At 42.3% G+C, this 14,667-nt stretch overlaps 1 long non-coding RNA gene across 1 annotated transcript in view; it reads left to right on the top strand.

Moving 5' to 3' along the window:
• The first annotated feature begins 669 nt into the window (after positions 1-669).
• LOC112983045 (uncharacterized) overlaps positions 670-14,667 on the top strand; it is a 43,883-nt gene continuing 29,885 nt past the window's right edge. Inside the window, exon 1 of the long non-coding RNA XR_003259136.2 lies at positions 670-868. This is a non-coding gene — a long non-coding RNA (uncharacterized LOC112983045). The remainder of the gene's footprint in view (positions 869-14,667) is intronic.

The raw sequence follows: 14,667 nt of genomic DNA on the forward strand, positions 1-14,667 counted from the left end.
CGGCCCCGGCGCCTGCTGCCGCGCCCCCGCCCGCCGCCGGGGCTGCCCCCGCTGCCGCTGCCGCTTCCGCTCCCGCCCGGGGCGGCCGCGGGGCTGGGGGGCGGCGGGGAGCGCGGGAGGGGCGCGGCCGGCGCTGGCACAAGCCGGAGGGGCTGCGTGGGGGGACGCGGAGGAGGCGCGGGTGGGCGAGGAAGGTGTGTGTGTGAGGGAGGTGTGGGGGGTGAGAGGTGTGCGTGTGCAGGGGGTGTGGGGGAGTGTCAGAGGTGCGGGTGTGCAAGGAAGGTGTGGGAGCAGAGTGTGAGGGAGGTGTGTGGGGAAACTGGGGGCTTGCGTGGGGAGGTGTAGGGGTGTGAGAGGTATGGGTGTGAGGAAGGTGTGGGGTATAGGGGAGGTGTGCGTGAGGTGTGCATGCAAGGTTTAGGGTGTGTGTGAAGTGTGGGAGGCACATGTTTCCCCCCCCCCAACCCAAAGTGCTGAGCCAGGCCAAGCCCACGGAGCACAGCCCTGTCCTGCCAGGCCAAGCCCCCTCCCTGCGCCCCAGGAGTGTGGCGCGGGCTCCCAGGACGACAACTCCATTAGCTGTTCTCCAGCCCTAACCCAAAAACGAGGTGCACGTGACAGCCCACCCTGCCTGAGCACCCTGCGGCTGCCACAGCGCTGCCGGGTGACCTTCAGGAGGCTGGTGCGCCGCTCTGCCTGGTAGGTGCCTCGCCACCCCCGGCCACGGCCCTGGTTTAGCAAAACCTCTCAGCATACACCTCAGGAAGATTTGATAGTCGTGCATGGTAATCGCTGAGTGAACTTATCTTTCTCTTTAACAACGTCTAAGATGGGACTGGAGGCACAGCACGACTTGCATTCATTTCAGGTAAAGCCAAATGCTAGTGAGTGTTTGCTGTCCAACTGCGTATTCTTGCTTCATGTTTTACACAACGCAAGGTAACTGCAGCAATACATAGGTGCTCAAAACGTGGCAAAACTGGGGGGGGGGGGGGGGCGGTAAATCAAGCTTGTGCTACCAAAGCCTTGCTCGGATTGTTAAAACTTGACGCTGGACTTGTAGCTAAAAGTTAAGGATATGCCTGCGTTATTTACTGTGTTGTGGTAGCCACGGGTTAATCACAAAGCAGTGACTTTTCAGCCCCCATGTTCACTGAAGTGGCTCTTCTATAGGGTTTGGACTACTGTCTTCCGATTATAACTGTACTTTTTTGTATTGCTGTGCATGATTATGCTTCCTCCTCTAAGAGTGCCTGAAAGAAAACTCAGCAAAACATTGGGAAGGGAATCAGACGGACATATAACGTGTGGCAGTATTCCAAAAATTAAAACAACTCTTAATTTAAATCTTTTTTTTTTAATTGATGATGACTGAATTAAGTTACTTTTTCGATGGGACTCGGTGACTTCCTGAGATCTAGGCTGCGTTAGGGATAAGTTCATGCTCTTTGAACAGTTGCTTGTGATACCAAAGTGTTCTCAGCTGCATCCGGTAGAGGACATTAACTCACATCTCTGGACTTTAGTCCAGTGGAGTATCATGCTATTTCTCACTCCCAGGAAGAAATAGCCCAATAGGAAGGGAAAATAAAGAAGAATGTGCAAAAGCAATTTAGAGCACATGCAAATTCAACATGTTCCACAGTAGCATATATAAAAAGCTAGAGGAGAACACCACTAAACTCTAATGCAAAATAATGATTCTCTTCCCACCTCACTGAGCTTAGCAAACTTAACCATGCCAGTGGAAAACAAACAAAAATAAAAAACCCTTGTAAATCAGGCTAACAGGAAAATATTGCTGCAGTTTATTCTTTCTGGCAATAATCAACTTTGATGAAGGCCCCCTGTCTCCTTTTTGAGACAGCTATCCAACTGTTGTAGTGACTGCAAAGCAGCATTTGCTCAGCAAGGGAACAGGTGTCAGCTGCACGCTGTTTTTTCCTCCCTAAAAACAGGCTTTACAGCACTTTGATGCAAGCAGCGCTTCATAGTAGTAGTAAACACTTAGAATATTTATCATGTGTTGCTTGTACTTACATGACACCTATCATTTTAGCTCTGACAGCTAAGACACTATCTGTGATTTCAGTGGAGCTGTGCTGACTTTAAGCTGAAGATATGGCCAAGAGATTAATCCTTTGTGTTTGCCTACCTTCTATTAAATCCTTTAGAATAAAAATTAAAATAACTCCTGACATTTTTTCCCTAATATTCTTTACTAAAACACTGCCTGTTTGCTGAAGATTGCCCCTATTGCAAAAGTGAGTTGCTTATAGGAAGCAGTGTCATATTTAGACTGCCAGAGCACTAATGAGTACCCTTAGTTTTCTCACAGAGAACAGGCATAGCAGTGTTTCCAGCAAACAGGAAGGTCTAAACTACAACTAATGATACTGCCTGTGAGGCAGCAATTCTGTAGGGAAAATTCTTACATGATCGAGTAATTAAGGCTGCCATGAACAAGCAGTTGCACAAGGAGACCCAACTGCAGCTGCATGAGCTGCCTTAATCCTAGAACTTCCAAACTTCCCCAATGCCTTATTTTGCAGCTCATACTTCCTGGTTACACCTTTCTTAGATGGAAAGTATGTACAGCCTCATAGGAACTGTGTATTGGAAGGCGTCAATTACTCCAACAGTGGAAGTTCTCTTACTTTTGATGAATCAAAGATCTAGTCATTTCCACCACTTCTTGTCCTGTCCTTGTTCTGCTTCAACGGAATCCAGCAGTCAAATTCCCTACACACTTAGAGCATTTTCCTTCCCTTCTGTCCATCAGTTACTTCCAGAACTGGAGACCAGGACCCAGTTCCCACCCAAAGCTAGTCCTGCCTCTTCTCCTGGGCTCTAGCTGCGACTCAGAATACACCCTTCCCCTGGAGGCTCAAGCATTTGGTGGTATTTGGACTAGGAATTAAAGCTTCAGGAGCGAGATATAGTTTACATCAGCAGACACTCAGAAAGTCTTGTCACAGAGTTTCCAATTGCATTATTCAGGAGCGGGTATAGCTCTAATACTGAAGAGAGAAGAGGAATAAAATCCCACTGATCATATAAGAGGACAACTTGACTAATGAGGAAAGACTGGGGAAAGGCAAGTGGTGTAGGGCTATCATGTGCATTCATGTGCACACATGTACACACACACACACACGTGTGGCTACTCCGAGCAGCTTGTCTGTGGCTTTGGGAGAGCTGAAGAGAAGCTGAGGTGCTGTGCATCAGCTTTGAGTTTCTAGTACCACAACTGGAAGTGTGTGAGACAAAGTAATGGAGGAGGTAAACAAAGATGGAATATGAAGTCATTCTTGCCTTTTTGTCCTCAGTAAAGCTGCACCCAGTAAACTAAAATTACAAGACAGCACAGACCATTAGATTACAGAAACCCCTAATGCAGTGGTCTTTGCACTCACTCTTGAGACCACTTTTGCCAAGCAAGTTTCCCCTCTACTTCTGTGGCTGGTTAAACCAGATCCTGCCTGCACCTGAAGTTCTTTGCTGCTTTTGTACATCATCTAGCAGGTTTTCTCCATTTGATAGCCCTCGTATAAAAGGCTCAGCTTCCTTACTTGGCTCTTGAGAGCTAAATGCTATTCCAAATTCACCCCAAGAAAGCAGAAGCTAGTTGAGTTCTTACTCCTCTGCCTCTTCCCAGTTACCTCCTCTGCATATACATACCTGGTTAAAAATAGCTCCCTAAAATTTAGGGCACCTGGTTATTTCCATCAGATGGCATGTACTGAACGTTTAGTACGTACCCACCTGTACTTACTAACAGAACAACGCATAAGACAGCAGTTTTATAGTAAAACTGTGCAATAATCTGAACCACAAGTCATAACTTGTGTGCATTTTTTCAAACCTTTACCACAATCTTCTCCTATAAGTAGTTCAATACAGTGAATATTTACTATACTAGTAACTTATCTTAGAGTATAATTCTTTTATTAAGCAACAGTACAAGTTTTAGAAATTAAGAAGTCACCCTGGTTTCTTTAAGAAAAGTCAAGTAGTCATATGTGCAGTGCTTTAGCTATCTATCTGTCACTATACAGAGTCATTGCTGTGCTAGTTACTTAGAATAAGATATAGAAGAAAATATGCTAGGAATTTCTTGCAATCGGAGCTTTTTCAAGATGTTGCTTAAAACTGATTGACAGAGGAAAAAAATGTCAAACACCCATTCATTAAGATGATCTATCAGAAAAGTAAAACCCAAGTGTTCATTTTAGAAGAACAGAAGCACCATGGAGGAAGATGATGTGTGGTATTTCTGAAAGCTATTAAAGAAATAGATGAGTGAGCTTTTTGGAGGCTTGTCACTGCTTTGGGTCTTCTGGAAAAAGGAAAGAAAATGTGAATTCCGAGTATGTTATTAATAATTCAAATAAAAACTGCAGCAGATCATTAGATTGTTTTCTGTCAACAGTGGTAAATCTTTCTTTTCCTGCCTACATTGAGTTATGTATGTGGTCTTGCTCCAAGAGTATGCCTCTGCAGCCAGTACTGCTCACAACAGCACTCTTTCTGCAAAACTAATTCAGTGTAGAAAAAAAGCAATGTCTTTACTTTCTCTTTCAAAAGCATAACATACAGTAATCTAAAGACTAAATCCAGCAGTCTTAGACACTATATTAGCATAAGTTTTGCTTCAGTAAGCACTATGGAATCTTCCCAAGATATATTAAAACTGTGCAGTTTTTCTGTGTTTACACCAGGCAGCTTCCCCCCCGACTGCATTTTTACCTCTCCAGCGGTCTCAGCCAGCCCAGCATGAATGAAATGCTGGGAGGTAAATTTACCCTGAAAGCCAGATCTGCCAGATGGTGGCACAATGTGCACCAGGAGGTTTGGAGTAAAACTTTTCACATTTTTAAAAAGTTCCTGTTACAAAGAGGCTATTTATAGTGTTATTCTAATAAGGAGCCAAAACAGAGCAGCCTTTTATTAGAACTTGCAATAGAAGGCATTACTCTGAGGCCTCCCCATGCATAAATACCATTTACTTATTGTGCAAAATTGGCTTGGAGAGCTGAAAACTCAGCTGGTATTAGCAAAGAGCTCATTTAGGTAGGAATGTTTTAAAGAGTTTAAGTACTACTGGCAGAATTCAATTAATTCCATGTGAGACAATGTCATTTCATCCTAATTAGTTAGGAACTCAGAAATAATAATAATAATAAACCTGTTCTCTCATAAGAACCATCTAAAGAGTTATGAGGAAAGTTCCATAACTTCTGCATGATGGAAAACATTCATTTAAAACATCCTAACTGATGCAGCTCCTGCCAAGGAAACTGGGGACAATAGGCTGCATGTTGTCCCCTTCTAAGTAAAAGCTGCAGGAAGGGACACTTCACTGTAAACAACCTCAGGAAGAATTCCTTGGGCTGGCAAGTTTCCTCTCTCTCACATCGATCTTGGCCCCCAGCAGAAAGGGGCCACTGCATCCCAAGCTTGGCAGTCCCCTCTGGCTGCCCACTGCCTTCCTCCCTGCCCCACTGCCAAGGCGTTGCATAGTCTGGAGCTCCCAAAGCCCTGCTGAGCTCCACATGTATGTATGACCAGCACCTTGTCTGTACATTTTTGAAATTCAGTTCCAAACAGGCCAAGAGATGCCTCTTTGCATCCACAAATGAGATACTGCATTTTATTAGTATTACAAGCATGACTTTTAGGGGCAGGGGGAGAAGCAAGGAAGACAAAAAAAGAGGAAAATAGATGCGAGGACACAGCCCATACACATGTGGGTGGCACTGGGTATGAAGCGACAGACAGTTGGGGAACATTTTGGCAGTCATTCCCTAGCGGTCATCTTCTCCCTCTTCCAGAACATCTTATTTCATGAAGAAGCCACGTGGAGAAGCCACTAGAGATCTAAATCATGTGGGCACAGCTGTCAGCTTACAGGAGTGCTTCATCTGTTGCTTATCAAGTAGCAGGAACAAGCTTGGCTTCTGGCAATAGCACCAGTTAGCCACGGAGAGGCACTAAGTGACCAAAATACCATGAGGTGGCTGAAAGGCTTCTGCTGAGAGCTCCAGCAAATCCAGCAGCTGGGCTATTCTCTAAGATCCGTGAGGAAGGGGAAGCAGGGGGACACCGTCCAAGAAGACTAGGGGCCCTCAGCAGGCTTGGAGCAGAAAGATTAAATCTGAGAGCTATTCTATGTGAATTTGAAGGAACCAGAGACTCATCCCTACATATTCTTGCTTCTGTCCGTTATATTCACTCACTGAACATGTATAAAATCATTTGTGATAGTTATCAGCAATTAGAGGAACAAATTTAGCCAGACATACAGACAAATCAAGACAGACATTCGTAGGACTGAAACAAATACTCAAACTTCTCTATACCTATGCGGTAACAAGGCAAAAGCTTCTCAAGTAGCAAGGTGATTTACACAGCACTGAAGGGAAGTTACGTGCAAATTCTTGCCTTTGTCTCAAGCTTCTCTTTACGGGTCATTGTCTAAACATGCATCTGTATTCATTGTCTATATTCATTTGGAAGTCAGAGTCAGTGCATAGGTGGATTTACTGACTTTAAAATAATCTGCTCTTTCATTAGTATTTAAAATAAGTAAAAGTCAGTTATACTGCAGACTTTTGGTACCAAAGAGGTATACTCAGAATGGTTAAGCCTCCAAAGAGCCTCGCTGCAGGTTTTGTTAACCTCCATGATGTGCATAAGTCTTTGAACACTGGAGGCAAAAATGAACTAAGCAGACAACAGTTTACTCTGACATAAGAAAGATCCCACAACGCTGTTAATGGCATAATAACAGCAAGAAACCTTGTAGAGATCTACAAACATTTCATAATAGTATAGTCAACTAGGTTAAAAAAAAAGACTGCAAATATTTTAATTTACATAAATTGGCATTGCTATTTAAATTAGCCAAGTCAGGTTGTACTTCTCATGATGCCAGTGAAGCCAGAGTTTGACACAGTTTATCCGCAGATGGAGTGATATAAAACATAGTATTGTTGAACAGAACAAAGCATGCTGTAATGGCCAAGATTTAGAAATACATATATCAGTTAGTGTGTGGATAAAGACATCAAATCTGAGGGTTGCTAGAGGAGAAGTTGCCTCCCTGAAAAAAAGGATCTCTAATAACAGTTACTTGTCTTGTTTCTACTAACCAAAAAGCCTGCAGGTCTGATAAATGTTAGAATTTTCTTGTTAAGATCTTTATGCGATACCAGCAATTAATAATATTCAATTTATGTCTTCTTGTTTCTACCATGCAGCCACTTAATATATCCTAAGGTTGCTTCAATATTTTTCATGCAGACGCTTACAATGATAAACCTTATTAAAAAAAACGGGTATTTAACTGGCTTATCTGTATTTGACAGTCAACATGTGCACAGAGCAAAGGTTTCAGACAGCTAAGGTATATGCTATGCCATAATCTCTCCCCTTACACTTCAAATAAATAACAGCATATTATGAATCCTGAAGCTATTTCAATGTTTTTAAGTTGATGCTCTTGAGTTCTGTTCTGATGCTGTTGCTATGCCAATTTGAGACAGGAAAACGCTCTTTACAGCATTTACTAGAAACAGTATTCATCAACAGGGAAAAAGGACAACAGGGGAACTGTTTCTAGTAAATGCTGTGTAAGGGGAGAGATTATGGCACTTAGAGGAAAATCCACACTCCAGTTCTGACATCCGTTTTTCCCTGCATATGTACAGAGCCCTCATCCTCTTGTTTTAAAATACTTACATGTGTCAACGCCCCCCCCAAATATCGCTGGGGATAGCCGGAAAGTGCTAAATTGAGGCTTTCTTGCCATTAACTACAGTTAATAGTAGCGTTCCTGTGCTGGCACCCAGCAACCTTACCACGCTCGGGAAATGCTGGGGCAAGGTCCTTTTCCCCACACACAGCAGAAATGCACAAACCCTGACCCCGAACACTGAAAGAGCAGTTTAGCTAGTATTTGCTGCATGACCTAGACACTTTGATCTGCCATCTGAGTTTTGTTGTGGACATCCCTAAGAGTTTGCTCATGCTACAGTCTAAATAGAAAATGTTAGGCAGGGATTGGATGCTTTTATGTCCCCAGCTCCAGTGAGTCCCTCAAGGATGGAGTTAAAGTCATATGGCAATATTGCTTGCAAAGAAGCACTACTCTTTCATCTGCATTAAACAACACTTCTCATGAAATGCCTCAATGTTTAGTTGAGGTATTTTTAGAAGTATTTACATTGGCTCTAGAAAAACACAAAGCAAAAAACTCAAGTTTATCAGAAAGAAAAATATCAATATTGATGATATTTTCAAAGGGAAAACCAGAACAAAGGGTTTCCGTTTTCTTATTTTGTTTAGGGAATTGGTGTTTTCTTTTGATTCCAGCATTTTGCTCAAACACAAGCATAATACCGTTTTCACTATATTCATGTTTATTTTGTCTGCCATTATCAATACAGTTTAGCATCATTAGAAAACTGAGTTTTAATACTTTGTGTAGTTTTTGGCTTTTCATTACAAGTCTGAAGAAAGTTTTCAAAACACCCTTTTCTCCAGCAGAACAGAAATTCTTGTTTCTGACCAGCTTTTCTCTGAAAAATCAGTACGTGCTGAAGTTAAGGTTGCCTGCAGCTGCCCCAGCCCCTGCTCCCTGTGCATGTGTTATGACTCAACTTTTAATGACACAATCACACATTAGTTTTTCCACAGAACCTGTCCCTTCTGACAGCTTGCAGTGAATGAAACAGTTGAGCAATGCTTATATTTATCTTCTCTCTTGTATTTGATCCCTATTTTTTGGGCAGCTGTCAGAAGCATATTTTTCCACTTTTTAAAACTTGTGTGCATCCTTTCAGCCATGCCCCTATATTTATAAAACTGACCTTCAGAACTATGGCTCAGCAAAGACATAGACTGTTTGTAGAAGACTATTTTTACTTTAAGTTCCTGATTCTGTTAAATAATGGACCTAGTAACATTTTGCTAACATTTCTCATAAGGCAACTGGGAGAACTGTGAGCACTGGAAATGTAGCACTTGTATTTCATCTACTGGGGAAGAAGCGAGTTTTTCCAGGTCTCCCACAGCACTGTGATTTTGGCAGAGACAATTATCCTGCTGCAGTTTGCAGAGGAACCCTACTGTAGGGCTTGCAGATAAAACATTTGACAAGATAGCTGCCCATGAGCCCGACATGCACTCGCATGGACAATAGGGACTGTGCTGACAATTGCTAGCTTAACGAAGCATCAGTATATATAAGCAGGATCAATACACACACACTTACGGTGCCCTCTTGACCCCTGCTTGAGCACTTGCCCTTCACACCTCTTCCCTTTTTTCTTCCTTGGTTGTCCTTTGCTGTCAGGGGTCTGTTCTCCTCAGGTTTCTGTTCTTCTAGCCCTTTCCAATACAAGGAGGGTTTGACATGTCAGCTAGTCTGACCCCAAAGGGAGGCTGACAGAGGATCTGATGGGGGAGCTGGCTCTTCTCTGTAAACCCTCTGACTTACCCTACCTAGCCCAGGTGTCCTCTCCAGGCCTCGCTGTTCCCCCCCCCCCCCCCCCCCCCCCCCGCAAGGCTCCCCGCTCCCCTCCTGCTGCTAGATTACTCGAGGAAGAAAATCCTCTCCTGCCCACAACCATGACAAACAGCAACTCACCCACCCAGTTGTTTTTTCTGACCGACTGAGTGCACTGCTCAGCCAACAGAAACAGCAATGCCTATAACCTTCCAGCATAAGAAATGTGCAATGAAACCTTTGCTACTCAATACTTTCATACATGGTAGAAAAAGCATTTCAATATTTTCAAAGCACTCATTTCTCCACCTTCCAGGAGGAAAGAATATGCTAAACTTTTGGGATGTGTGCAGAGGGATGAATCTTCAGCCTTGCTTGCTACATTAATGAGAGTTCCCATTTGCTTATGTCAACTCGTGTTTATGGATCAGTCCCATAAACCTCTGCAACTCAGCATTAGAGGTGCGGCTCAATCACAGAGGACCGTATCATTCATTAGTACTGACCAAGTTCATTTCTTTCTCTGGCACGATGGGCGAGCAGTGCTGCTAGTTTGGTAACTAACACAAGCACCTGGGGCCTGTGTTTGCACAGCCGGTCATCCTTCAGGGGAGCTGCTTGCGTAGCATGACGCTGTCAGATGCCTGCACTGTACTGCAGGTGAGCAAAAAGCAAGGAGCTCATGAATACACTTGTATATGGGTCCATGGGATATTTAAAGTGACTCCAGCTATTCACTGCTTTGCTTTTATCACATAACTCCACTTTCTACTTTCTTTTAAGACAGCAATTATGCTAGCTGTCATTGAAAAAACTGGGGGACTTAAATTTCCAAATATTACTCACATTCACATCTAACACTTTATTATTATTAAAGAACTTGCCTCCTTTTGTCCCCATATTACTACTGAGGTAGTAATAGTAATATTACTATTTATATATACTATTACTATTTATAATAGTAATAGTAGTAATACCATAGGAGTAACATCTTGAACTGAGATCATTATTTATAAGCTATTGGTGATTATTGTAATATGAGGCCTCCAAATGAGATCAAGGCTTCACTGTTCTAGGCTGTACAACTACACAGATATCATGAGTCCCTGCTGTAGGGCTCACAGTGTAAAGATCATAGCAATCTTTGAAATATTACCCCCAGCTGCTTGTTCAAGGTTCAGATGTGCCAGCAGAGTTCCCTAGAGAGTGACATTACCAAAAACCTCTTGGTGAGCTGACTCCACATGCTGAAAGGGAAGAATAATATTTCAAATAACAGGACTGACAGAGTTCAAAGAGATAATAAGCATTTAAATTCAACATAAAAGACATTTTCCTCTGCAGAGTTTTAGGATGGAACATAGCCAGGCATATAAACTATTTAAAAGCCCCTTTAATCAAGACTGTTAACATACAGATTTTTCTCTTAATTAAAAGCATCCCCCTATTCAATCATATCAGAGAGGTAGTGATATACAATGTAGTTTTTTTTCCTATTTGAAAAGTTGTTTTCAAAAGAATAATAAAAAACATTTTTCCTTGCAGAGAATTACTACATCGCTAAAAGTTATCTTTGAGAGAAGATTAATCTAATCTATTCCATTGTTCAAACTTTAACTTGAAATGAACTGCTGCACTTACTTTTCAGCCAGAGATCTAGATAGCCGCCTTCTCAGCTTCCCAAGTGTTGAATTTTCAGACCATAAGCAATAACCAAAGGAAAATTGTTCTTCTCAGAAATTAGTTCATATTTAAAACATAGTTTCTTTCTTTGAGCTCTTGGAAGCAAACCAGATAAAAAAAGAAGAGCCTTTCCATCTGGTTCATATTCAGCCAAGCCCTTAAGTGAGCCCTTAAAAGGGAAGACAGTGCTTCAGTACCAACAGCAGCATATGAACATGCTTCCCTGCTTTACTGAACTAGGACCTTAAAGCTTTGTCCATCCCCAGGCTTCCTTCTTCCCACTGGAATAGTTTCCAACTCTTTAGCTCAAGTCATCTGGTTATAAGAAACACCCAGGCTCTATACAGTGACTTTTTGCAGGCAGTTGTGTTTCAGCAGGGAACAGAGCCTCATGTAGAGCAAGAGCCAGACTGAAGCCAGCCCACTCAGAGATGCCCACTGAAAGGGTATTCACCCAACAAAAATTTAGTTCTGCTTGCGGTTTGGATATGTTCATGTTAGGATGATTAAGAACACACACATTTTCTTCAGAAAAATGAATAGGACCAAAAAAGTTCCCGAAGAACAGCACCTTCACAGAGAAACATGGCATCTGAATGGATATCGGCAGTCCTTAGCAGGACAAGAGTTGCTGTTCATTTTATTTTCAGCCAGCTTTGCAGATCTTGGTGGTTACAGAGAAAGAACAGCATATGGGACACACTTGAAACCTCACTGCACCTCCCACTCAGTGCTAAGTCTGCCAGCTAAGAAACCCTAACCTCAGGAGGAAAAATATCACCATCTGACAGTTTTACCGGTGTGAAACAGTATTTCTCACAAACTTTGAAGAGGTTCAGTGGGACAACTGTAGTGAAGCTGAAGATGCCGGAATTACTAGATAGGAAGAGGTTGCAGGTTCATTTATTAAGCTCCTGTTTCTTTGCTCTTCTTACACCTTTGGGTAACTTCTCTAGTGTGGAGCAATCTTCCTTCCCAAATTAATACTGACCAAACTGGCAGATCCACAAGAAGGAACGTCTGTATTACTATATCAGACACATTGGTGCAGTGATAGATTAGTTTATAATACAGCCCTGCGCTAACTCAACTGCATTGCTTTGGCCTGGGACCTTGGTTGGTCAGCTTCCATGAAAAGTCCTTTCTCAGACTGCAGAACACATGAAAGTAGTTTAGGCCCATGTTCTCTATGGTGTCTTGAGCAGCACAGTGTCAAGACACATCTTACCCTCTCATGACACCCAAAGTGAGCAGACACCCCATTACCTGAACCAAGCAGTGCAGAAGCAGCAGAATAGCCAAACATCTGCTTAACATAGTGGAATGGTCCCACACAACCACCCATCAATATAGCCTGTTCTTCTATGCTCTCCTTGGCATTACCATGCTTTGCACAGCTAGCTGCAAATGAAAACGCCTCTCAACTCCTGCAATAGTAGCATTAACTTTGTCCTCAGGTAGCTGCCCTGTCTATTTGGATGGATGGATGTGGGTTGTCTGCCTTCATTTCATTCCAAGGGTGGCATCTGCCAGAGCTCTTTGAAGACTAAGGTTGCCCTCTGGAGCTCACTATATTTAAGTATGTATGTTGTCTTACAGACCTGTACAGGTACAGAGTAGCATCTACCTTTTTAAAGGGAAGGAGCATCTGCATAATCATGGCTAGCCATTAACTTAATATAATCTTAAGGTAATCACAGGCATCCTCTTTCTTTATTTGGCAGCTTAGTTCTCTGACTTAGCCCTTCAGAAACTTGATGAAATATGGTAATTTTTACTAGGCTTTACTTGCTCCCATTTCTTAAATGGTATTGTGCAGGCCATGAGCTGAACAGAGCTGTGCCAGCTTATGGCAGCAGGCATCTGGCCCACATACCCCTTGTGAGATACAGCAAGACTGACTTGCTTACTAAGACTTGGGCATTGCCTTGCTCTGTTTTGTGTATTACAGACAACCTTTCTGTGATCATATATTTCTTTAGACACAGGAAAGGCAGAATCTGCCTGAGGTATTTAGATGGCTATCAGGCATTAAGTCTTTTTAGTTGTTACTTGATACTAAATCCATTTGAGGGTTGTTCGATGACTTTAGTTAATTAACCAGGGTTTTATTTGATGCTGATTCCTCTTAAATTCAATGAAAAAAGATTATTTCCAGTATTGTCTTTTCAGATAAGTAATATTACCTGCTTTTTCTGATATAATCATCTCTTAGTAAGCAGCCAAGAAAGATTCATTACTGCCTCTTGAAGCTAAAGAAATGTCAAAGGTATTAAAACACTGACATTTTGTTGCAGCCGGATACGTGAGATCAGCCAGACAGCTGCCTGAAGGCAAACTACAAGATTACTCATCCGATTTTGTTGCTGTGATATGGTATTGTTGCATACAATTGCATACAATTACTGTGACTCACTCACTGTGTTGTCAAGCTATACAGAAATGGCTTTGCCCCATTTGTCATGGTTATAATGGACTCTAAAGGGCCAGCACTAGAAACCCAGGGCTATTTGTGATATTTGTTTAGATAATGAAATAAGAGATTCCTAGAACCCATATTTCCTTTACCAATGTAAAACAAAATGCTGCACGTGACTTGTTGGAAAAAAAAAAACAGTATTAAATCCTTAGGGCACAGAGAATTTGAATAACTTGGCAATACCTGAAAACCATAAGAAAAAAATTTTTTGTTATAAATGATTTTCCTTCCATCTTTTCCAGTCCCAGTTACATTTTACTGTGGTACTTGCCAAGACTATTAAAGAAAACAGAAGGAAAAAGCCTTGTTTGGTGACAAGAGGTCATCTGTCTGCATATTCAACATGTTTGTTCCTCTTGGTCGCCTACTGTGATCTCCAACTATTATGCAACTGTAGCTCTGTCCTTCCACTTTTTACTGGTGTCTTGTAGACTTAGTATTGCCCATATTTTTGATCTCACCTGAATATAGACCATACAGATTCAGGTGGCAGTCATTCCGCATAGAAAACCTGCTTTAGTTTCTTCCCATTTGCCAAGAAAGCCTGTGGGACCCCTTGCACTTATTCAACCAGTTCTCCAGGCTGTCTGAAACTGTCACAGGTCAGTTAGACAACCACTTCACGAGCACATTTTTTCCTGTTCTCTAAATGTATATTTTTAGAGACACTGAATACTTCTGGGCATTGGTTTCTTTTTCGCTGAAAGCAAATAGGAGGAAAATTTGGGGGGCAGGTTGAAAAGAGCAGTTTTACTTGTCTCCATTGCTTTGTTAAAGGAGGTGACAAGAGACATGATCTGGGAAGATAACAATGAAACTCAGCTGATGGTGGCATTATTTCTCCCTTAACCTGTGATCTGGCAGGGTAGATGACGCAATGCAAAGCAGAGGCCTGAGGAACATCAGAAAATATTTCCCTAGATTCTCACTTTTGAATTAGAATGGATTTTAGGAACAAAAAGCCCACCAGCACAGTCACTGCTGTCTTTGACAA

The sequence above is a fragment of the Dromaius novaehollandiae genome, chromosome 2 (assembly GCF_036370855.1).
Source record: "Dromaius novaehollandiae isolate bDroNov1 chromosome 2, bDroNov1.hap1, whole genome shotgun sequence".
Taxonomy (NCBI): Eukaryota; Metazoa; Chordata; class Aves; order Casuariiformes; family Dromaiidae; genus Dromaius; species Dromaius novaehollandiae.